Here is a 25,617-nt window from a genome sequence, read left to right on the forward strand (position 1 = left end):
AGAGCCTCAGTTTCCTTATCTGTTAAATGGGTACATCTGCATGACCATGGACAAATCACTTCACCTCCCAGAGCCTCAGTTTCCTTATCTGTTAAATGGGTACATCCACAGTCCCCCGCCGCCATCTGCAAGGGTTCAAGGGAAGTTGAAGGAGCTAAAGCATGCAGCCCAGACCCGGCCATTTGAGAGCACTATAAACGTTAGTCACTGGACATTAGACTCTGGATGTGTCTCCCGTGCAACCCACTTCTCCTTCATACTCCAGAAACCTCGAGAGCATCCATTCCAGGAATGGGACAATTCTTGGAATCAAAATCATGTAGGCTTTCCTGCCCTGGAAAAAACAGAAGTGCTCACTGTTGTCCTGGCCCCCAGTCCTAAAATCGGGCCGGCCTTCTTTCCCTAGACCCAAAGGGCCCAGTGTATCACTTATAGCTCCAGGAGACCAAAGTGGTCTGCAAAGAGGTCCTCATGGCCCCCATCACCTGGGGCCCTCGAACCTGCGCTCCACTCCCTGTAGTCCCCACTGCTGCTGGGGGCTTTGAGGATCTCAGGAAAGTCAAAGAGAAGCTGGCACTGACCCTGCAAAATAATGGGATGGGATGGGGTGAGGGGACTCCCCAAAGAAGCAAATGTGTGTGGGGGGCTTATCCCTGTACAGTGGCTCCTCAGAAACCTGTCCCTAGGGGAAAACAGAGGATCTCTATCAACATGGCCTGGGGAAAAAAGTCTGTACTCTTTTCGGACCTGCCCCCACAGGCTCCAGGCCAAGAAGGTGCACAGCAGCATCTATTACATTTCTAAAATTATGCCTAGGTCTGGGGGGGCAGGGTGGCCAGGGCTAGGAGCGGGAAAGGATGTGGTAGGCGGGCAGGCAGGCAGGAAACCTTTAATCCAGTGCCTTGTGCCCCGCTTGCACATTGGGCAGCGGGAAGGGAGTGCCCCTTCAGCAGATGCTAGGTCGGTCCCAAGAATCAAAAGCCCTTCTGTGCACAGCCTGGGCGCTCAACCGTTTTTCAACATTGCTGCACTGCCTTCTTGGATGGTTTGAGTTTTCTTTGGATAGAGGCAGTTGGGGGGAAAGGGATGATGTCTTTGGGCCACCCAGTTTGAGAAGTAAATGAGAAAAAGAAAATTGCTGGTGGTCAAAATCTAGAAGTGGGAACAGAGTTGCTGCAGACAGTCGTGCAAGCTGTGCACTGCACAACTGCTGAGGCGCCTTTCCTCAAACAGAGAGTCATGCTGTGTGTATACCCATTCGGGGTCACCCATTATGTGCCAGAAGGAGAACCACCTGGCTCAGGTGACCAGGGCCTTATTCTTGGATGGAGCTGGGGGGATGGGAATCAGTGGCCAGTTTGTATGCGGGGGAAACAGCAAGACCTCATTACAATGGCAGTCCTGATCGAAATACTTAGACACTCCCCATACAGATAATTAAATCTAACAGGGTCGGGGAGGAAGGAGAAGTCAAGGGAGTAAGAGCTCCCAAATATGTGGGCTCTCCTACCTCCCAGATATGATTGCCAGAGAAAAATAGAGGATACCCAGTTAAATTTGAAGGTCAGATAAACAATGAATACATAATATCCCCAGGGCTAAGATCAAACAAAGAAACAAACAATGAAATCTTTTTAGCATAAGTATGCCCCAAACATTGCATGGGATATACCTACGCTAAAGAAATCACCTGTTAGTTCTCCGTCAGTCAAATTTAACTAGGCATCTCTATTTTTCTTTGCTAACTCTAGCAATCCTGCCCTCAGAGGGCGTGTCTGTAAAAGCTCTTTGCCACCCACCATTGCCTGGAAATAGCTATTAAACCAGCAGCCAATCAGGAGCAAACTTCCCCCAGGCCTTTTGTCTGCTGAGCAGGATGGGAAGTAAGAGAGCACTCCCCCTGCTCCTACACACGTGTGCGCACGCGCACACACACACACATGTTGGTGTCATCGCAAAGGCCGCTTCCTCTCCTGGGAGCTCTGAAATCGCCACCTGGCCTGGGTAAGAGGTTTCTCTGCAGGTGGGTGCCCAGCACAGCCACATGTCTGTGGGGAGGATGGAAACCCAGCGTTGGAGCCTGAGGATCTCAGAGCACTGCCCACACAGCCGAAACTGGAAGAGTGTATCTTGCACAAGGCCAGCGCGGTAAGTCAGACGCGGTGACTCTGGGCACTGGGTGGCCTTGGACCCTGGTGTCCTCTCATTCACTGGAGCTGGGGTTGCCCAGGGGTCAGCCTAGCAGGGGGCAGTGCTCAGGTCAATGGGGAGGCTCCTCCCTAGCCGTCCCCTTGGGTTTTCCGGAAGGCAGGTAGAGAACGAGGGAGGTAGGGCCATAGGCAACCCCCAGGAGGTTTCTATGGGAAGAGCTGGCTAACCTCTTGTGGGGCCACCTGTGGTCAGAACTGACTACACGTGACCAGTGCGTGGTGGCACCAACCCAGCTGGCAGGACTCTCATGGGCACAGGAAACCTGCACAGAAAGTTACCCAAGGCCCAGGCAGGACAGACCTGGATCAGGAACCCAGAAGAGCCCTAGCAAGTAACAGGAAGGGTCTCACCAGCTTCCCATTTCCCCCTCCAGCTCAGAACTGGCGACCAACTTCTCCACCCATGCTCCCCACTCCTTTGTCTGTCTGAGCCCCTGGGAAGGGTGGGGAGGTGAGGAGGAGCTAAAGTGCCCCAGGTATGAGTCAGCCCTGTTTGGGAGCAGTTCCACCCTCCCTGGTGGCTCAGATGGAAAAGAATCCACCTGCAATGCGGGAGACCTGGATTTGATCCCTGGGTTGGGAAGATTCCCTGGAGGAGGACATGGCAACGCACTCCAGTATTCTTGCCTGGAGAATCCCCATGGACAGAGGAACCTGGCAAGCTACACAGTCCATGGGGTCACAAAGAATCAGACACGAATGAGCACCTAAGCACAGCACAGCAACGTGCCTACCACAGAAAAGGAGGATTAAAAGAGGAACAGAAAAGCTCCAATGTCTTTCCTTTGAGAACCAGTGTCAATCAAGACCTCTCTTGAGAACTGCCTTTGGACCACGGATCCCCTGTGGATTCCCTGGTGGTTCATCGGTAAAGAATCTGCCTGCCAAAGCAGTAGACGTAGGTTTGATCCTTAAGGATTATTCCCTGGAGAAGGAACTGGCAACCCACTCCAGTATTCTTGACTGGGAAATCCCATGAACAGAGGAGCCTGGTGGGCTACAGTCCATGGGGTCGCAAAGAGTCAGACACAACTGAGCGAGTAACACTTTCACTTCCACCTTCCTAGCCCAGAGGTCATCGGACACCATTTGGGAGGCTCCCTGTGGCTTCCAGAGACTTTCGAGAGTCCTTCTCCTTCATCCCAGAATCCTGTTCCCTGGAGAGGCACAGAGGCACTTGGTCGTTGCAAAAGCTGCCCTGTGTGGTGGCATAACTAGGGCAGAGATGCCTTCTTCCCACAAGAGGGCCAACCAAATGAGTTCTCTTTTTTTATTTTTAATATTTTTATTTATTTATGTATTTATTTGGTTGTATCGGGTCTTAGTTGCAGTATGTGGGATCTAGTTCCCTGACCAGGGATTGAACCCAGGCCCTCCGCATTGGGAGTGCAGAGTCTTAGCCACTGGATCACCAGGGAAATCCCCAAACGAATTCTTGACTCTTGTTTTTGATTCCGTTTCTGATTCTTGCGGGGTGGAAAGAGGAAAGGTGCTCACAAGGGCAGAGGCCAGAGCTGCTCTGTCACCAGGGACTCTCCTAATGCAGCCAGATGCAGGTCCCCAGGGCTGCTTTCTTCTGGGTAATTTGGTCACAGTTTGGTTCGAGGGGTCAGACCGTATTGTCCTGCCTATTTAGATTTGCGCGGTCACAAAGAGTCGGACATGACTAATTACGCATGCATGCATTGCAAAGGTGGAGTAACATTCTCCCCTCCAACTACCAACTCCTGGAGGGCAGGGACCCTGCTGATTCAGCATGGATGGACTCCTGGGAGAGCCCCCATAGGGAGCAGGCAGTCAGGGAAGGCTTCCTGGAGGAAGCGGCACTGGTTGAAGCCAGAGTTCGATGCAGGGAGGAGCAGGAAGGACACTGTCTTACAGAAACAGTGAGATGGAAGGTGTGGCACACGGACAGACTGAGCAGACAGGTAACCCTAGGCAGCTCTGGCTGGTGGAACCGGAGCATGGGGTGGGGAATGGGGAGCCAGAGGAACGGCTGAACAGAGAGAGCGTTCGAGAAAGCAGGATTCAGATTCAAGACAACCAGCCTTTCCCTGACTCCTGGTGCCCGATGACTGGGCAAAGCCACTTCACTTGCTAAACCTCAGTTTCTTCATCTCTAACGCTAGGAAAGATTGACGGCAGGAGGAGAAGGGGACGACAGATGAAACGGTTGGTTTGGCATCATCAACTCAATGGACATGAGTCTGAGCAAACTCTGGGAGATGGTGAAGGACAGGGAAGCCTGGCGTGCTGCAGCCCAAGGGGTTGCAAAGAGTTGGACACGACTGAGCGACTGAACAACAAGATGGAAGCAATGGCAGTGATGAACATCGCTGCTCTGGGGGGTCCCTTCGCTCTCTGCCAGGCCCTGGGTCTGCATTTACCTGCACGTCTCACTCATTCCCATGACACCCCTAGAAAACAGGGGGCACCTTTATCCCCATTGTACAGATGGGGTGGTTGAGGCTTATGAAGGTTCAGGAAGATGTCCTGGGTTCCAAGGTTCAGGATTTGAACCCAGATCCCAGGATTTGAAGCCCAGGCTCGAACTGCCCCTAGGAAGGAGCAGGAGGGATGCTGCTTGGAATGTGAACACAGTTGTCTCTCTCTTTTTTCCCTCCCTGGGGTGGCCATAGCAGTTAGCACAAACTGAGTGGCCTTGAAAAAAATAATTGGGGCTTCCCTGGTGGTCCAGTGGTTAAGAATCCACCTTGCGATGCAGGGGACACAAGTTCGATCCCTGGCCCAGGAGGATCCAACGTGCCTCAGGGCAATAAGCCCACGTGCCACCAAGACTGAAGCCCACTCGCTCTAGGAACCATGCTCCCCAGCAAGAGAAGCCGCCGCAGTGAGAGGCCCACACACCGCCTCTCCAGGGTAGCCCCTGCTTGCTGCAACTAGGGAAAGCCCACACGCAGCAACGAAGACCCAGTGAAGCCAAAAATAAATAAATATAATTTTAAAAATCGGACATTTATTTATTCTCTCTCAGTCTTGGAGCCCAGAAGTCTGAAATCAAAGTGCTGGCAGGGTTGGCCCCTTCTAGAGGCTCGGCGGGGGGAGAACCTTCTTCCTGCCCCTCTCCCAGCTTCTGGGGGCTTCCAATTGATGAAGCTCAGGACACTGTAGCCCAGAATACTGTACCCCAGCATGCTGAATACCTCAAGCAGAAGCAGAAAGATTGCCCTGACCTTGTCCTTCTTCCCTGAAACAGGAGAATAAAATTCCCATGGGAGAGGTGGCCTCCCTGTACCAGGAGGAAGGGGGACTTTCTTATCACCAGGGCAGGGAACTGGGAGTCGCGAAATCTGAAAAAGGTTTGTTCATTTCACCTTTTTCCTAGTTATTTCTCCACTTCCCACCCCAAACCCAAACCCCTTTGTCTTCCCCGTTCTTCACAAATTTACTTGTTTCTTTGTCTCAAAGGTACAAAATCTTCCTGTTTTGATCACTTCTGGTATGTATACTCTTGTAAAGACTCCTCTATACAAGCAAAAATTCAGTCAAACGTGTTTCCTTCTCTCCTGTTCATCTTTGTCAGTTCAACTTCCACACCCAGCCAGGGACCCTAAGAGGGTTGAGAAAAACTTTTTCCTCCTTACCTGGCAGTCCTTGAGTGTTCTTGGCTTGTGGCTGCATCGCTCTAATCTCTGCCTCCATCATCTTTGTATCTGCATCCTCTCTTCATCTTATAAGAACGCTTGTCATTGGATTTGGGGCCCCCACCTGCATAATCCAGGATGCTCTTGAGAGTCTTTTTTTTAATGATTTTTCTTTTCTTTTTCTGCAAGCACGCAGCTTGCAGGATCTCAGTTTCCAGATCAGAGATTGAACCCAGGCCACGGCAGTGAAAGCACCAAGTCCTTTACCACTGGACACCCAGGGAATTCCCTCAAGGGTCTTAATTACATCTGCAAAGATCCCATTCACATCTGGGCAGAGATCTCTTTGGGAGAAGGGGCTCCATTCAGCCCCCCTCCACTCTCCCCATCTCTGGTAGGGAGGACTGACCAGAGCAGACAAGACTCCAGAGGCTCCATGAGCAAATCACACACTCAAATGGAGGGGCTTTGCAGTGAAAAGTTTACTTTCTGGTGGCTCCTCTGAAGCCTTGCTTCCTTCTAGAGCCTCACTGTCTGACGAGGGAGTAGCCAACCCCACTTGGCTGCTAAAACTTGAAATGTGGCCAGTCCAAATGGAGCCGTAGTGCATTGCCCAACACATGCCAGAATCCCAAGACTTTACATGGAAAAAGGAATATAAAATATCTCATTCATAACTTCTTATATCGATTGCATGTTCTAATAATAACATTTTAGGGGGCTTCCCTGGTGGTCTAGTAGTTAAGAATCCATCTACCAATGCAGGGGACACAGGTTCGATTCCTGGTCCGGGAAGATTCCACATGCTGTGGAAGCAACTAAGCCTGAGGGCCACAAACACTGAGCCCACGCGCTGCAACAAGAGAAGCCACCGTAATGAATAGCTCCTGCTCCCCACAGCTAGAGAGAGCCTGTGCATAGCAACGAAAGCCTAGTGCAGTCAAAATAAATATATAAAACAAATCTTTCTAATAAATAAATAAATAAAATAACATTTTGGATAGACTGGGTTAAAATATACATTATTCATATTAAGTTCATTCATTTTATTGTTTTAAATTGCAGTAAAATTCATGTATCATAAAATCAACCATTTTAAATTAAAAAATTCACTGGCTTTTAGTGCATTCACCATGTTGTGTGACCATCACCACTACCTGGTTCTGGAACATTTCTATCACCCCAAGTACCCTGATGAATAGACGAAACCTCTTTTATGTTGGATTCAGGATGGCAAGAAGGGGGAGCTCTCACACCCTCTCACACGTTGCTATCCGCAGACTCCAAACAGGAAGAGATGTACCTTGCATCTCCAACAGAAAGAAAGTTGTTACTTTACTACTTCAGGAGGAAGAAGGAAGATTTCCTCCTTGCCCGGCAACTGCCCAGCCAATGAGAGGCTGCAACAACTCAGCCAATGAAAAGCCACTACACTTTGGAGGAACTCCCAGCTTCCTCCAATGAGCTCTTTGTTTATCATAGCCCCGCCCAACTCTCCTTTCCTATAAAGAATGGTCCTGTCTTTGTGTCTCCGGACTTAGTTATAGTTTTGGTTATAGGTTACACGCTGTAACATGCTTGTCCTGAATTGCAATTCTCTGATATTCCTCAATAACCCCATTTGCTGGTTAAAAACAAAACCCAGAAACCGGCTGTTTTAGTTTTAGTCAACAACCAATTAGCAGTCACTCCCCTCTCTCCCCAGCCCTTGGCCACCACTGACTGGGCCATTAGTCTCTATGGAGTTCCCTAGTCTAGATACAGCAGGGACTTCAGTGGCTACTTTATGCCAGTGGATGCTTGGCTTCCAGGACCTCATAGAGTGGTACCAGTTGGGGCCAGGCCCACCCCCACCCCTACCCCCACCTGGGCAGCTCAGCCCTGGCACAAAGTGGATGCTCAATAAACATAGATGCTGGGAGAAGGAAGGAACAGGGATCCCAGAAAGAGAAGCAACTCTGGGATCCCCATTCTGCCCTGCCGTCGGAATGGCCTGGGCAGCAACTCAGTCGAAAAGTAGAGATGTGTGTGTGTGTGTGTGTGTGTGTGTGTGTGTGTGTGTGTGTGTGTGTGTGTGTTATAACAAAATATATGTACATATATATATTTTTATAGATACCAAATATATCTATTTGGTCTTTGCCCCATTCCTGGCACAGAGCCCCTAAAATCCTTGGAATTTCCTGAGTGATAAGAGCGTCTTTTGTTTGTTAATGGGAACTCCAGGGACTGGGGCTAAAAAGCTTCAGGAGGGGAGCTGGTAGCCAGAAAAAACAGCCAAGTGCCTAGAGAATGGGAACTTTCAGTCCCATCTACTGGGGAAAAAACGCTGAAGATTGAGTTCAGTCACCAGCGACTGACAATCTAATCACTTGTGCCTGTGTACTCAAACCTCAATTTTAAAAATACCCTAAATAATGGGGTTCTGGGGGCTTCTGGCTTGGTAAACTCATCCATGTGCCGGGAGGGTGGCACACCCCCAGCTGCAAGGGGTCAGAGGTCCCTGTGCTCAGGACCCTTCAGACCCTGTGTCTCACATCATCTTCATCTGGCGGTTCACCTGCCTCCTTATGATAAACGGTGATACGTAATAGTAAGGACAGCTCTTTCCTGAGTTCTGCGAGCCCTTCCAGCAAATGATCAAACTGAATGGGGGGCATTGTGAGAACCCTCAGATCTCTAGGTGGTGGGACAGAAGTGCAGGTAACCTGGGGACCCCATTTATGGCTGGGGTCTGAAGCGGGGACTGTCTTGTGAGGCTGAGCCCTTAACCTGTGGGGTCTAATTCTAGTTGTGGAGTCTAATAAGTGGCACAAGTTAGAGTCAGAACTGAATTGCTGGGACTTCCTGGTGGTTAAGGATCCACCTGCCACAGGGGACGGAGGTTGGATCCCTGGTCCAGGAAGATCTCATAGGCTGCTGGGGCAACTAAGCCTGTGCGCCAGAACTACTGAGCCTGCACCCTGCAGTACTGAAGCCCACGCACCTACAGCCCATGCTCCACAACCAGAGAAGCCAGCACAAAGAGAAGCCTGTGCCGGCAGCTAGAGAGTAGCCCCGATCGCTGAAACCAGAGAAAGCCTGTGTGCCCCAACGAAGACACTGTGCAGGCAAATAAATAAATATGAAAAAAAAAAAAAAAGAATTGAATTGCAGGACACTCAATTGAAATGGGAGAATCAGTGTGTTTGAGGGGTTCCTCTGGGCTTTGTTGCATGGATGGGCTGACAGCAAGATAACTTTGTTGCTGGTAGTAAACATGGGTAATGCCTTTGCTTCCCGGGAGATGGGGTATTTCTGGGGGGCCCCCCAGGGCACTTGTGAGGATGGGTGAGAGGATGTGGGCTGAGAGCTGGCCACCACCCTGGGCTCAGAGGAAGGAGTTCTAAGGTGTTACCAGGTGAAAGCCAATGCTCCAAGGGCTCTGCTCACCACATGAATGACAGGGCTTTGCTCTGTGGGTGCGAGGCTGCCAACACAGCGCCCAACAGGGACCAGGCCAGTCACAGAAACAGGAGGAGTGAGCAGACTGTAACTATAAACATGGGGCATTCTTAGCTTTTTACTCTCCTATTTGTGAAGGTGATTTAGGCAGAGGGACAGTTCTCGTCTATAAGAAAATCAAAACAAGGTGAAAAGACAACTCTCAGAATGGGAGAAAATAATAGCAAATGAAGCAACTGACAAAGGATTAATTTCCAAAATACACAAGCAGCTCATACAAGTCAATACCAGAAAAACAAACAACCCAATCAAAGAGTGGGGAAAAGACCTAAACAGACATTTCTCCAAAGACATACAGATGGCTAACAAACACATGAAAAGATGCTCAACATTGCTCATTATTAGAAAAATGCAAATCAAAACCACAGTGAAGTATCATCTTACACCAGTCAGAATGGCCATCATCAAAAAGTCTACAAACAGTAAATGTTGGAGAGGGTGTGGAGAAAACGGAACCCTCTTGCACTGTTGGCGGGAATGTAAATTGATACAGTCACTATGGAAGATGGTATGGAGGTTCCTTAAAAATCTAGGAATAAAACCATCATATGACCCAACAATTCCACTACTAGGCATATAAGAGGAAACCAAAATTGAAAAAGATACATGTACCCCAATGTTCATTGCAGCACTATTTACAATAACTAGAACATGGAAGCAACCTAGATGTCCATCGATAGATGAATGGATAAAGATGTGGTACATATACGAATGTGAAAATTATTCAGTTGTGTCCAACTCTTTGAGACTCCATGCACTCCAGGCTCCTCCGTCCATGGAATTGTCCAGGCCAGAATAATGGAGTGGGTAGCCATTCCCTTCTCCAGGGGATCTTCCCAACCTAGGTCTCCTGCATTGCAGGTGAATTCTTTACTGTCTGAGCCACCAGGGAAGCCCAAGAATACTGGAGTGGGTAGCCTAGCCCTTCTCCAGGGGATCTTCCCAACTCAGGAATCGAACCAGGGTCTCCTGCATACAGGCAGATTCTTTACCAGCTGAGCTACCAGGGAAGGCATATATAAACAACAGAATATTATTCAGCCATAAAAAGGAACACATTTGAGTCAGTTCTAATGAGGTGGATGAACCTAGAGCCTATTATACAGAGTGAAGTAAGTCAGAAAGAGAAATCAAATAACGCATACTAACACATATATGTGAAATCTAGAAAGACAGTACTGATGAAATTATTTGCAGGGCAGCAGTGGAGACGCATACATAGAGAACAGACTTCTGGACACAGCGGGTTAGGGCGGGGGGTGGGAAGAAGAAGGACAGGGCGGGATGTATGGAGACAGTGACACAGAAATTTAAAATACCATATGTAATTTAGATAGCCAACGGGAATTCACTGTATGACTTGAACCTCAAACTGGGGCTCTGTAACAACCTAGAGGGGTGGGATGGGGAGGGAGATGGGAGGGAGGTTCAAGAGGGAGGGGACATATATGTACCTGTGGCTGATTCCATAGGTAGTGGCTTCCCTCATAGCTCAGTAGGTAGAAGAATCTGTCTACAGTGCAGGAGACCGAGGTTCAATTCCTGGGTCGGGAAGATCCCTGGAGGAGGAAATGGCAACCCACTCCAGTATTCTTGTCTGGAGAATCCCACGGACAGAGGAACCTGGCGGGCTACAGCCCACGGGGTCGCAAAGAGTTGGACACAACTTAGCGACTAAACCACCACGGCCGATTCATGTTGATGTTTGGCAGAAACCAACACAATTCTGTAAAGCAGTTATCCTTCAATTAAAAAAATAAATACATTTTAAAAAATAGGAAAAAAAAAAAAAAGGCGGGCGGGGAACAGTGTCGCGATGTGGTTCGAGGTTCTCCCCGGGATCGCCTTCATGGGCATGGGCTTGTTCATCCTGGGGAATGGCCACTGCAGGCATCCACAGGTTCAGTAACGGGGGCGAGGGAAAAAGAGTTGCCCATTACTCATATCAGTGGTATTTGATGGAAAGAGACAGGTGGGTCTCTCAAGTAAACCGTGACTATGAGTCAAAGGGTTTGGAGAACATTGATTAAGCAAACGTTTTCCTGATTGATGAAAAACAATTCAGTCATGCTCTTCTATCCCTGCTAGAAGATCATGCAGCGTATTGTGTAGCACGCAGAGTATTTTGTAGTGTGTAATAAAAAGAAAAAAGAAAAAAACATCAGCAGTACCAGTGTCAGTTACAAATTGGCACTTGCCATCTACATCTACAATGATTAAATCACGAGCTGCAGCAGCTACTGATTCTCAACACCCTCTGAAAGGAGTTCAAGGTGGAGAGCAGAAATGAGGCACTCTGGACTCAGGGAAAAACTTGGCAGGATAGGTCTTCAGACAGATATTTTCAGCAGCTGATTTTATGAGTCCAATTCTTATATCTCCTCCTACCTGGAAAAGCACTAAAATCCTTCTCGGTGATGACTGCTCCTTGTTCTGCAAAAGTAAGTGCTTGACTGCGTGTACTCCCCCTTCACTAGCATCGCATCTATACGGTCTCTCCCCCTACCTCTTTGGAGCAGTTTCTCAGAGCTTACCTGCGGTGCTGTCTCCCTGGCTATAGTCCTCATTTTGTCCCCAAACAAAACTTAACTCGAAACTCTCACATTGTGTATTCTTTTTTAAGTTGACACAAGCATGACAGCCTCCTGTCAGGGAGATAGAGACAGAGAGCAGAGGGCCCATGGCAAGCAGGAGGGCAGGGCCATCTAAAGGATGCTACAGAGCATTGCCATTAGTGCATGCAATGCTTCTCCATCCAGGACTTTCTTTTTTAAAACTTACTCATTTATTTTTGGCTGCTGAAACTAGAGAAAGCCTGCACGCACGAGTGAAGACCCTGGGCAGCCAAATAAATATATATTTTTTAAAAAATTGAATTACTGGACACCCAATTGAAGTGGGAGAATTAGTGTGTTTGAGTGTTTTTTTTTAAATCTATTTATTTTTGGTTGCATTGGGTGTTCATTGCTGCATGCAGGCTTTCTCTAGTTGTGGCGAGGGGGCTACCCTCTAGCTGTGGTGTGCTGGCTTCCCACTGGGGTGGCTTCTCTTGTTGCAGAGCACGGGTTCTAGGGCATGCAGGCTTCGGTAGTTGAGGCGCGAGGGCTTAGCTGTGCCACCACATGTGGAGTCTTCCCCGGACGAGGGATCAAACCATGTCCCCTGCATTGGCAAGCGGATTCTTAGCCACTGGATCAACAGGAAAGTCCCATTTGTGACTTTCTAACTAAGCTTTTTTCTTGGTCCAACTGGCAGTGCCAGGGAGCTAATACTCCAAGGACAGGCGCTGGCAGGAGACACCCCAGTTCCCTGGCCCCTCGGGCAGCATGACTCCCAGATGTGCCCAGAGGCACTGAGCCCCAGCTGCCGACAGCCAGCATCCTGAGCTACCTCCTTCCCACCCCCGCCCTGTTCCCCACCCAGCGCTTCCCGGGATCCCCTCCCTAATAAACTCTTTGCACTCAGAGCCTGCTTCTGGGGCAATCAAAATTAAGATAAGGGCCCACGTAAGGGACTGGCTGTTCCTCCGCTGCAGCCCGTGTTTGCTGGATAGGAAGGCAAACCCTGTATCACTAGACATTGCCATTTTTTTCCCAAAGAGAAACCAGGATCCAGACTTTCCTGTGAAACCTTCCGAGTTTTCAAAGCCAGTTCAAATTAAAACAATACAGAACAAAGTAAAACAGAACAAAACACAACGTGTCTGCGAGCCGGCCCTGACCCTCGACCGGCCGGGTCAGAGCTGTTGGTGGCGGGTGGAGGGCCCCCCCGAAAGCTGTGAGCAGCAGGGAGCCTTGGTCAGAAGGGCTTCTTGGCAACCTGCTTTGGTGGCCTGGGGGGTGGGGACCAGCGGAGGAGGGCCTCGGTGGGCCGGGCAGTATGGCCTGTTTACAAGACCCCAGATGGAAGCATCTGGAAGGCCCTGCGTTGCCGCCCGCGGGCCGGCAGTAGACCCAGAATAAACAATCAGCCCGAATGCTTTTCTAAACACGCAGACCCGGAGCCGCCAGAGGCCTCCCCAGGCTCGCCAGGGTGGGGTGCAGTCCCGGGATCACTCCGCCTGCCCGACATCTAAGCCCAGGCCCAGGAAAAACAAACTTGGGGAGCGGGGGTCTGGGGGGAGCGCTGGAGTGCCCCCAGGAGCAGGCAGTCGTTTGAGAGCCAAGTCTAGACCCCCACACTTGTGAACTTCTTTTTAATTCCGTGCAGACGGAGGAGGCCGTCTTTATAGATTTCCATCTCCCTGCACTGCATCACCACCCCCACCCCCCACCGCCCCCGCCTCTTTCCTCTTGCAGAGAAAACAAAGCGGGTGTCTCTCGAGATTGTTTTTGCCCCATTTCACATGGTTTATTTAAAGCAATCGCTTTTCGCCTGCCTTCTCAGAATTTAAATTAAGAATACAGGGTGTCAAGAGTACAGGCGAGTGATGTAAAATTTGGGTTCTGTGAGTTTATTGTTCTACAACCAGCGAAAGCCATCCACACCTGTTCTAAATTGTTTAGTGCTTTTAGTAGATTTTAAGTTGGAACTGTGTTCCGTCAGGGAGAGGGGAAGAAACATTCCTGAAAGCAGACCTCTAGTGGGCCCCCTAGGAGCCCCATGTTTCATATATCATAGCACATTTAATCCTCCTCATGATCCAAATAAGCTGTATAGCATTGTCAGATTACAGTATCTCTTGGTTACAAGGAATAGAAACTTACATCAAAGAGGCTTTACATGATTGGAATGACTGTGGGAAGGACTTCAGGCATGGCTGGATCCAGGAGTCCCAATGCTGTCATGAGACTCTCGCTCACTCTCTCCATCTCTTGGCTCTTCTGTCCACTTTCACTGTTTCCTTCTCAGCCAGGCCTTTCTCTTATGATTGCAAAGATGGTCCCCAGCAGTTCCAAGCTTCCAGTTGCCAAGCAACCCTGCTGGACAGAGTTTCCCAAGAATTTCAGCAGAAGTCCTATGACTGAATCTCATGGGTCTAGCTCACTGGGTCACATGCCAATCACTATGGCTAGGGTGACAGAGTTCATAAGCACAGGCCCACACTGGGAGTTTGAGAGGGTCAGTCCACTAAAATACAGGTAGGAATAGGGGTAGTTACTGTGCCCATTTTGAATGGGTAGACAGTGGGCATTCAAAAATAACAATCCATGGGATTCCCCTCTTGGTCCAGTGGCTAAGACTCTGTCCTCTCAATGCATAAGGCCCAGGTTCAATCCCTGGTCAGGGAACTAGATTCAACATGCCCCAACTAAGAGTTTGCATGTTGCAACTGAAAGATCCTACATGCCACAAAGAAACGTGAAGATCCTTCCTGCTGCAACTCCCAGAACAGCTGAATAAATGAATATTAAAGAATAAAATAACAGAAGCCAACCACACAAGGGGAGAAAAACAGGTGAATCCTGTGGCAATCAGCAGGGCTGTCGGGACAGTTGCACAGGTTGTACACAACACGTTTCTGGGGTGCTCCGTTTACATTCAGGGTTGTGCATTTATATTTTTATCATAGTCCATTTCCAACAATGGCAGTTTAGTGTCTCACAGTTGAAAACACAGTTTGAAAAGAAAAACAAAACCATCAAGAGGTGGAATCTATTTTCTCACCCCTCAAATCTGGGCTGGCCTTGTGACTTGCTTTGACCAGTAGAACACAGCAGAAGTGACGCTGTGAATTTTGAGGCTGATACTTACATTCTCTTGGAAGAGGAGGTCCTTTGGGAGAATAAGAAGTCACGTGAAGGAAACCAAGATGCCCTGGCTGCCCAGCTTTGGAGGACCTGGGGAGGTAGGACAGACAGATGGAGCAAACTTTGCGGTCAGCTCATTTAAGCTGCCTAGAGGAAAAAATGGCAACCTACTCTGGTATTCTTACCTGGAAAATTCCATGTGCAGAGGAGCCTGGCAGGCTGCAGTCTGTGGGGTCACAAAGAATCAGACATGACTGAGCATGATCACATGCAAGCACCCACACACGCATGCATGCATTTAAGCTGGGAACTCAGTTTCCCAGAATCCCTTCTCTATATGATTCCAGGTTTGTTCTTCAGTTGCTCAGTCGTGTCTGACTCTGCGACCCCATGGACTGCAGCATGCCAGGCTTCCCTCCATCTCCTGGAGTTTGCTCAAAGTCATGTCCATTGAGTCAGTGATGCCATCTAAACATCTCATCCTCTGTTGCCCCCTTATCCTCCTGCCCTAAATCTTTCCCAGCATCAAGGCCTTTTCCAGTGAGTCAGCTCTTTGCATTAGGTGGCCAAAGTATTGGAGCTTCAGCTTCAACATCAGTCCTTCCAGTGAATATTCAGGGTTCATTTCCTTTAGGATTGACTGGTTTGATCGCCTTGCTGTCCAGGGGACTCTAAAAGAGTCTTCTCCAGCACCACAGTTCAAAAGCATCAATTCTTCGGCTCTCAGCCTTCTTTCTGGTCCAACTTTCACATCTGTACGTGACTACCGGAAAAAACCATAGCTTTGACTATATAGACCTTTGTTGACAAAGTGATGTCTCTGCTTTTTAATACGCTGTCTAGGTTGGTCATAACTTTTCTTCCAAGGAGCAAGCATCTTTTAATTTCATGGCTGCAGTCACTGTCCACAGTGATTTTGGAGCCCAAGAAAATAAAGTCTGTCAGTGTTTCCATTTTTTTTCCCGTCTATTCGCCATGAAGTGATGAGTTCCAGGTTAGAATTAGCCAAAAGGGGAATGTGAAACAGAGTGGCGGATGAGGCCCTCTGAAAGTCCGTGTGGTCATATACAATGACAGTGTCTCCTGGGATGACTTACATAGAAGCACAGACACACTAGGGGCTTCCCTGGTGGCTCAGCAGTAAAGAATCCACCTGCCAATGCAGGAGACACGGGTTCAATTCCTGGATAGAGAAGATCCCCTGGAGAAGGAAATGGCAACCCACTCCAGTATCCTTGCCTGGGAAATCCCACAGACAGAGGAGCCTAGTGAGCTACAGTCCATAGGGTCACAAAGAGTCAAGACATGACATAGGGAATAACCAACACCACCACCTCAATTTATTGTGTTTTGCTTTATTGTGATTCACAGAGATTGCAGGATTTTGCTGTTTTTAACAAAGGTTTACATCAAGCAAGTTTATTGACACCATTTTACCAATGGCATTCACTCCCTCAGAGTCTCTGTGTCATGTTTTGGTACTTCTTGCCATATTTCACACTTTTTCATGATCATTTTATTTGTTATGGTGACCTGTGATCAGTGATCTTTGATGTTACTACTATGACCAACTGAAGACTCAGAAGATGGTTAGCATCTTTCAGCAGTAAGTATTTTAAAACTAAAGTATCTATATTGTTTTATTTAACATAATGCTATTTTCATGCACACTTAATAGACTACAGTGTGATATAAACATAACTTTCATATACACTGGGAAATTTTAAAATTCAGAATTCAGTTCAGTCGCTCAGTCATGTCCAACTCTTTGTGGCCCCATGGACTGCAGCACGCCAGGCTTCCCTGTCCATCACCAACTCCTGGAGATTGCTCAAACTCATGTCCATCGAGTCGGTGATGCCATCCAACCATCTCATCCTCTGTCGTCCCCTTCTCCTCCTGCCCTCAATCTTTCCCGGCATCAGGGTCTTTTCCAATGAGTCAGTTCTTCGCATCAGGTGGCCAAAGTATTGGTGTTTCAGTTTCAGCATCAGTCCTTCCAATGAATATTCAGGACTGATTTCCTTCAGGATTGACCAATTTGATCTCCTTGCAGCCCAAGGGACTCTCAAGAGTCCTCGCTTTATTGCAGTGTTTGCTTTATTGCCATTTGGTCTGAAACCAAACCCACAATATCACTGAGGGATGCCTGTACTTTCATCCAAATCCTTGTTTCAGAGCCTGCTTTTGGAGGAACCAAGTCTTGGGAGGCCCAAGTGCCCCTCTGTTGTGTGCTGAAGGAACCCAATGACAGAGCTCTGAGCAGAAAGAAATAAACCTTTCCTTTTAACCTTTCGTTCATTCATTCAACAGTCAACAGGCTCCTGCTACGTTCAAGCACTGGAGACACTAGAGGCCAGAACTTGGGGGCATTTGAGCTGGTGCAAACTGGAGCCACAAACATGGGCACATCACCCACTCTTTCAGAGCTTCATTTAATCGTCACTATGTCCTATGAGGCAGGAAATGTCATGGTCCTTATTTTTCAGATGAGGAAACGGAGGCACAGAGAGGCTGAGTAACTTGCCCAAGGTCACACAGCTAATCAGTAGCAGAGCCAGGATTCAAGCCCAGGAGTCAACTCCATACCCATGTTCTTAGCCACTTCCTCAGAAGTTCTAGAGACTGGGCTGATTAAGGAAAGTCCCGGAATTTAGGACTTGAGGCTTCCCTGGTAGCTCAGCAGCAAAGAATCTGCCTGCCAAGGTAGGAGATCCAGGTTCGATCCCTGAGTGGGGAAGATCCCCTGGAGAAGGAAATGGCAATACACTCCAGTATTCTTGCTCGGAGAATTCATGGACAGATGAGCCTGGTGGGCTACAGTCCGTGGGGTCACAAAGAGTCAGACACAATTTAGCGACTAAACAAACAAGAATTTAGGATTTACTCCCCCAAATGGTATGAGTCAGTTCCATAATACTTGTGAGAAAAATCTCATTAGTTTGCTTTTCTAAGTCTGATGAAATTTAGATCTGATTCCCCTTGCCAGGGGGCAGGCTTTTGCCATTCTGAAGCTTGTTTCCACAAACAGTTCCCACAAGCCTCTCCTGGATAGCCTGGTTCCATCCCCCTAAGGCCCCAGGTGTACACAATATCTCTTCCTTTTACTGCCAAATCTTCCCTTCCTAGCCACACCCCAGGTTCCTGAGTACTGAGCAAGGCTGGCCACAGTGCTTGCTTCAGTAATGAGCATGTGACTTAAGCTGAGCCAAAAAGACTCCGGCCTAAGAGGAAATCTTCACTAGGCTGGTGAGATGAAACCCTGGGGCTGTGATGCACCATCTTTGCCAGCCAATGGAGAGAGCCCACTGAAGAATTAGGCAAGCACAGCCAAGAGACACAGACAGATCCCCAACCACCTGCCTGAGCCCCTGGATCAAGCCATGCCTGAAGCTGTTGCTCTCCTGAATTTCCAGGGAGACAAAATAATATGTTCTGCTTCAGTGTAAGTTAATTTCAGTCAGAGTCTGTAATTTGCAGCTAGATGAAGCCTGACTATGTACTAGACTTAAAAAAACAAAAACAAAACATGGCTTTTTGATTCTCTACTGCTGCTGCTGTTGCTAAGTCGCTTCAGTCGTGTCCGACTCTGTGCGACCCCATAGACGGCAGCCCACCAGGTTCCCCCATCCCTGGGATTCTCCAGGCAAGAACACTGGAGTGGGTTGCCATTTCCTTCTCCAATGCGTGAAAGTGAAGTTGCTCAGTCGTGTCCGACTCTTAGCAACCCCATGAACTGCGGCCCACCAGGCTCCTCCGTCCATGGTAAACACCACCCTTTAGAAAGCAAAGACTTTGAGGATCCTTGAGAGGGGCTGAAGGGAGGGAAAATATTTCTCATTCTTCTGTGATGACTCAATAGCTAAAATAAGCTCTGGTTCATTTCTCAAGCAGGTTATCCTGCCTGACAATCATTACTCATCCCAGCCCTAACCAGCCTTGAGGTTGGTGTGGCTGCAGAGACCTCTAAGGCTCCCTAGGTTTTCCATGTTCCTCTGAAAAGACTGTGTCACTGCACCTTTCACCTCCAGCTCAGAGTCCTGGGAGTTGGACTTTTCTAGCACACCAAGAAAACATCTTACCAAATGCCCAGCCAAATCAACACCCAATAAATACTGGCAATGCACAAGAGGACCTTGGAAATCTCGCCTCTATAAAAGTGTCCAGAGAAGCTGTTCTTGCCTCTTCTTACCAAGCGCTGGGCCAGCTTAGCTGGTAAAGAACACACCTGCCTATGCAGGAGACACAAGAGATGCAGGTTCAATACTGGGTCGGGAAGATCCCCTGGAGGAGGGCGTGGCAACCCACTCCAGTATTCTTGCCTGGAGAATTCCAAGGACAGAGGAGCCTGGCAGGCTACAGTCCATGGGGTCGCAAAGTGTGAACGACTAACACTTTCACTTTTGAGAATCAAGAAGCGGGGTCAGCAAGGGGGTAGAGAAGGACTCTCTGGCTGAGCTGAAGAGGCAAGACTCTTTCTGGAAGGACTGAGGGAGTATGGGAAGATTCTAAGTTGGGGAAATCAGACACAACCTCATTTTAGGTTAGGTTCCCTAGAAACAGAGCCTGAGATGGGGATTTGGGTGAACGTGGCTTTTTGAGGGGGAGGTTGTCAGAAGGGGGGCGGTGTCAGTCCCTCCGGGCTGTGTGTGGAGCAGCGGGTAGCAGGGCGGGGGTGACGGCTGTGAGTCACTGGCCGCCAACGCTCACAGCAGCTGGCACACAGAGGATCTGGACAGCCCCTTCCTTCCTTCTCGGGACCACCCATCTGCTTTCGGGGAAGAAACTCTCCAACGGCTGCAGCTGGCAGGAATGGGGGTTCACCAGTGACGGCACAGCTCAGCGGTTGAGTGCCCAGAGCTTTGCGGGCTGGCAGAGCTGGGATGAATCCTGGTGCCCGGATGCCTCAGGCACCCATCTGGAGCTGCAGAGGTGCCCGGCTCCCAGGATGAGGGTGAGTGAAACGTGATCACTTGTTAGGGCCCCTCCATCCGAAGCCCAGCCTGTAGTGCCTGCATGTGCATGTTAAGTCCCTTTGGTCATGTCCGGCTCTCTGTGACCCCATGGACTGTAGCCCACCAGGCTCCTCTGTCCGTGGGATTCTTCAGGCAAGAATACTAGGAGTGGGCTCACTGGATTTAGTTCAGTTCAGTCGCTCAGTCGTGTCCGACTCTTTGTGACCCCATGGACTGCAGCACGCCAGGCCTCCCTGTCCATCACCAACTCCCGAAGTTTACTCAAACTCATGTCCATTGAGTCGGTGATGCCATCCAACCATCTCATCCTCTATCATCCCCTTCTCCTCCTGCCCTCAATTTTTCGCAGCATCAGGGTCTTTTCCAATGAGTCAGCTCTTCGCATCAGGTTGCCAAAGTATTGGAGTTTCAGCTTTAGCATCAGTCCTTCCAATGAATACTCAGGACTGGTCTCTTTTAGGATGGACTGGTTGGATCTCCTTGCAGTCCAAGGGACTTTCAAGAGTCTTCTCCAACACCACAGTTCAAAAGCATCAACTCTTTGGCATTCAGCTTTCTTTATAGTCCAACTCTCACATCCATACATGACTACTGGAAAAACCATAGCCTTGACTAGATGGACTTTTGTTGGAAAAGTAATGTCTCTGCTTTTTAATATGCTGTCTAGGTTGGTCATAACTTTCCTTCCAAGGAGTAAGCGTCTTTTAATTTCATGGCTACAGTCACCTTCTGCAGGGATTTTGGAGCCCCTTAAAATAAAGTCTGTCACTGTTTCCCCATCTATTTGCCATGAAGTGATGGGACCAGATGCCATGATCTTAGTTTTCTGAATGTTGAGCTTTAAGCCAACTTTTTCACTCTCCTCTTTAGGGCCCATCCTAAATCCAGGATGGTCTCATCTCAAGAGCCCCAATTTGATGACATCTGCAAAGACCTTCTTTTCAAATAAAGTCACATTCACAGGTACCACGGTTAGGACACATCTTTAGGGGAATTACTATCAACCTACGGTGCAGTGAGAGAGCAAGAATAAGCCATCAGCTGCCGCCACTCCATGGGGCTGAGAAAGATGAGGAGGAGTGCCTGCCCAGGGAGAGGAGGAGATGGGGAGGCTCAGAGATCAGCAGGGACAAAGGGGCCACCAGGCTTCACTCCCCACTGGAAACCCCATTAATAGAGGAGGAAGCAGCCAGGGAGGTTGCAGCGCCACGGAGGTCCCACTCGGGACAAGCAGCCACGTCTGACCCCGCGGCCCCTGGAGCCTCTCGTATCCCCGCCCACCTCTCTGGACCTTCTCGGCCCAGCATCCGGGAGCGTGGGGTCCCTTGGGCCAGCCTGGGGGATGAGGGGGGCTCGTCGAGCCAGACCAGGGAGGCTGGCCAGACTCCAGGTACAAGGCAGACGCCGCCCAGGCTCTGCTTTTGGTTCTGCAAAGGCCACCGGCTCTGCTCCCTCGAGGTCACAGAGTCTGCCCCCCACCACCGCCCACCCTAGTGACCACGCTGGGGGTCAGAGTTTTCCATGCGTTTCCCCCGCCCTCCCCACAAAGCCTGAATGCCTAGAATTCTGCAGGAATTCCCACAGCGGCCCTCCCACCCTGGGTCCCCAGTGAAGGAAACAAAGGCCCTCTGGGACGTGGGGCTAGAGTACAGGGAGGCCCAGGGCAGTCTCTGGGAATCCCATTCCTGGAGATTCACTCTTAGACAGGAAAGGACGGAGCCAGAATAAACCCTCCTGGGGCCGCCACGGCAGGCTGTCAGCCCATGTCACACGTGCACACGGAGTTGTGTATCCATCTCCACACCCTGCTCCACACACACACAAAACCACAGACACCCCTACACATGTGCCTGACCACACAGGCAGGCGCGCAGGCATCCCCCTCCCCGATGCTGAGATGGGACACAGGAGGATGCCACGTTCCCAGAGGGCATCCATCCTTATGGATAAGGGGAACCCGGGACCGAGTACACAGGAGCTGGTGTGGTCTGGGGGCTGACTTCAAGCACACCAAGCCTGGGTTCAAAGCCTAGCACTGCGACCCACCACTGCAAGTCACTCAACCCCTCTGTGTCTGTTTCCTCATCTGATTATTGAGATACTATTCATTCCCACCTCAAAGGGCTGTTTCTTTGGGGTAGGGGGGAGGCCACACTGCTCCGCTGTCCAACTAGGGATTAAACCCGTGGTACCTGCATTGGGAGCATGGAGTCTTAACCACTGGGCCACCAGGGAAGTCCTTCAAAGGGCTATTGGAAAGACTATCTCATGGAACATGTAAGCACTCAGAAACCTGTTCACAGGAAGGACCATACAGATGTCAGCTATGATTACGATATGCTGATTTTTTAAAAAAATGCACAATGTAAGAGTTGATAGTTAAGTTTTATTGGGGGCAAAATGAGGGCTGCAGCCTGGCAGACAGCAGTTCAGATAGCTCTGAGAGACTGCTCTGAGGAGGCGAAGGGTTGTTGTTCAGTCGCTAAGTCATGTCTGGCTCTTTGCAACCCCATGCACTGCAGCACGCCAGGTCTCCCTGTCCATCACCGACTCCCAGAGCTTGCTCAAACTCTTGCCCATCAAGTCGGTGATGCCATCAAACCATCTCATGTTCTGCCACCCCCTTCTCCTCCCGCCTTCAATCTTTCCCAGCATCAGGGCATTTTCCAGTGAGTCGGCTCTTCACATCAGGTGGACAAAGTATTGGAGCTTCAGCTTCAGCATCAGTCCTCCCAGTGAATATTCAGGGCTGATCTTTAGGATTGACTGCTTTCATCTCCTTGCAGTCCAGGGGACTCTCAAGAGTCTTCTCCAGCACCACAGTTCGAAAGCATCAATTCTTTGACACTCAGCCTTCTTTAGAGAGACATTCAACCCCAAACAAAAACTCACATGCAAAGAGACACACAGACATACAGACTGGTTTCTGTCTGTCTGACCTAACACCTTGCCCTGCCCAGGGTATGGGATCAGGACTCCCAGCAGTCTGTGGGACTGAGCCCTAAACCTGTGGGATTTGATACCCAACTCCAGGTAAGTAGTGTCAGAATCGAATTAAATTATAGGATACCCAATTGGTGTCCAGAGAATTGGAGAATTGGCTGGTGAGGAGGAAAAAATATTCACATATTTGGTATCAGAAGTGTTATGAGTAGATAGTTTTATCTTTATGAGGGTATTGTGAGGATGAAATGAGACAATGCATATAACAAGAGCTCAGGAAGAATTTGCCATGGGTAGCATTTGCCTTAATATGGTAACAGCATGATTTATTTGGGTTTTATGAAATAAGAACTGAGTAGCAGTCCTCAAATTCAGAGTACCCATAGACTGAGATAGGAGAAAATTACAGTTTTGTTTTCACTAGCCTGTAACTGAAATTTAGTGTCTGTCTTCAATTCCAGATGTAGCAACATCCATCACCAAGAAGAGCCACAAATATTTTCATATCCCAAGACTGTCATATGTATCTATGACACAGCTGGCTTCTTTTGTAACTTGTAGGGGGGTGGCGGTTGCATTGGAAAAGACTCTTCTGAATGTTTGTGGATGTGATCAGTCATGTCTGACTCTCTGTGGCCCCATGGGTTATAGCCCAACAGTCTCCTCTGTCCATGGAATTTCCCAGGAAGAATACTGGGGCAAGTTCCAGGGATTGAACCCACATCTCTTGCGTCTCCTGCAATGGCAGGTGGATTCTTTACCATTACATCACCTGGGAAGACCGATGTTCGGATGTTTGCAAGTTATTTTGAAATTTATCCAAAAAAAAAAAAGGCTATATAGAGTTATAAATGGATGGAGAGATGGAGAGATAGGGAGATGAAGAGATGAATAGATGGAGAAAGGGATGAAGGAATGAATGGATGAAGGAATGGATGGATGGATATAACAAAACGTTATCTGGGTGATCAGTATGGGGTGTTCTCTGAACAAATCTTTCAACTTTTCTATATGTTTGAACATTTTCACAATAAAGTGTTGGGGGAAAGATTTCTAAAAGAGAAAAGGATGAACCTGAGAAAGACAAAGACATTCACAGTCTGAGCAAAGAAAGATACATCTTAAAGCTCATGTTTATCATTGAGTCCTTTTATCAAAGTCAAATTATACAGGGAAGAAAATGAACAAAAGAAATGTAAGGACTTCCCTGGTGCTGGTAGTACAGTGGATAAGAATCCACCCGCCAAAACAGGGAACATGGGCTCGGTCATGGGTCTGGAAGATTCTACATGCTGCGGAGCAACTCTGGAGCCAACACTACTGAGCCCACACTGTAGAGCCTATGCTCTGCAGCGAGAGAACCACTGCAAAGAGAAGCCTGAGCACAGCAGCTAGGAACAGCCCCGGCCCCCGCAGCTAGAGGACGACTCGGCTAGCAACGAAGACCCAGTGCAGCCATACAGAAAGAAAGAAGTGTAAAATGCAGGCACACACTGCAAGTCTTCAGTAACTGCACATTAAGGCGGGAAAAAAATCACATTTTCCTTAGAAGGAAAGTTCAATGTCTAGGCTGTATTGCCAACATGATGCCCACAGGCCGCCTGTGGCACTGAGCAGTTGAAATATGGCTGGTCAGATCCAAGATGTGCTGTAAAATATATACCTGATTTTGAAGACTTCGTATCAGAAAAAAAGGGGGGCAGGGAGAGAGAGGATGGAAAATAGCTCTGGAATATTTAAAAATATTGATTACATGTTGAAATGTTAATACTTTGGATATATTGAATTAAATAAAATATAGCTAAAACTAATTTCCCCTGCTTTTTTTTACTTTTTTAAAAGTGCAGCTACAAGAAAATTAAGATGACATATGCGGCTACATTAGTTATGTTTCTGCTGGGTAAGTCGGGTCTACAGGAAGTGCCCACTGAGAAAATTCTGACTTTACCAAGACACATGCATTTCTCTTATGCTTCTAGAATTATTTTTTTCTTTCAATGGCCAACTAGACATGGATATATACCAGAAAAAAAAATTCACTGGCTGACTAGACATGGATATGCCACGAAGGGCGTAATTGTTTCCCTTTGCTTATCTTTGGCAGAGTACCTGCTTTTTCCATTTTTCTTGTGGTTCCTACCTCTGGGAAAAAATGATGTCAAATTAGTGTTTAAGACATTTGGAAGTAAAATAAAATCTTTATATAATAAAAATATTTTTAGAAGAAATATCCAGTCTTAAGTCAACAGAAATAAATCCAAAAATAAATTCAATACAAAACATAATTTTGGAAGGGATGTCTGAACCTCACAAGAGTCCCCAGGAACTGGGGTGTCCCAGCTGGGTCCCCTGCCCTCACCTCCTTTGAGAATCACGTGGTTTCTGACCAGGATTTTCCTGTTTCCAGATGACTCTGCCCCAAGAAGACAGTCATCAGGAAAGCTCGAGGCCCATGTGACAGTCGCCTGACCCTTCTGTGTAGGCTGTGGCACCAGCCCTGACTGGGGCAGGCATGAGGTCTGGTCACTCTGGGTTTTGCTCCAGAGTAAAAAGACCTGGAGAAGGGTCTGCCAGAGTAGACAGCAGCTCTGTCCTCCAGCCAGAGTGTGGCATCTAGCTACATCAGGGTCCATGCCCCCTGGACACCTACCCCAAAGGCAGCCCGGGCAGGGGATGCCTGGGAGGTGGG

The 25,617-nt window shown here is 48.7% G+C and overlaps 2 long non-coding RNA genes and 1 pseudogene across 3 annotated transcripts in view; 2 read left to right on the forward strand and 1 right to left on the reverse strand.

The window, feature by feature from the left end:
- Positions 1-541: 541 nt before the first annotated feature.
- LOC101907661 (uncharacterized) lies at positions 542-7,672 on the forward strand. Of its 2 annotated transcripts, XR_009492832.1 has the most exons (3): positions 809-2,148; positions 4,340-5,530; positions 5,640-7,672. It is a non-coding gene; the product is annotated as an uncharacterized lncRNA (long non-coding RNA). The 2 variants fall into 2 exon arrangements; XR_009492831.1 differs by lacking the exon at positions 5,640-7,672 and having other exon boundaries at positions 542-2,148; positions 4,340-5,184.
- Positions 7,673-11,135: 3,463 nt separating this feature from the next.
- On the forward strand, positions 11,136-11,849 carry LOC100295083 (NADH dehydrogenase [ubiquinone] 1 alpha subcomplex subunit 1-like; annotated as a pseudogene).
- Positions 11,850-13,573: 1,724 nt separating this feature from the next.
- LOC107131810 (uncharacterized) overlaps positions 13,574-25,617 on the reverse strand; it is a 40,759-nt gene continuing 28,715 nt past the window's right edge. Inside the window, exons 2-3 of the long non-coding RNA XR_001495063.3 lie at positions 15,014-15,099; positions 13,574-14,238 (exon numbers count right to left, since the gene is read on the reverse strand). This is a non-coding gene — a long non-coding RNA (uncharacterized lncRNA). The remainder of the gene's footprint in view (positions 14,239-15,013; positions 15,100-25,617) is intronic.

The sequence above is a fragment of the Bos taurus genome, chromosome 25, assembly GCF_002263795.3.
Source record: "Bos taurus isolate L1 Dominette 01449 registration number 42190680 breed Hereford chromosome 25, ARS-UCD2.0, whole genome shotgun sequence".
Taxonomy (NCBI): Eukaryota; Metazoa; Chordata; class Mammalia; order Artiodactyla; family Bovidae; genus Bos; species Bos taurus.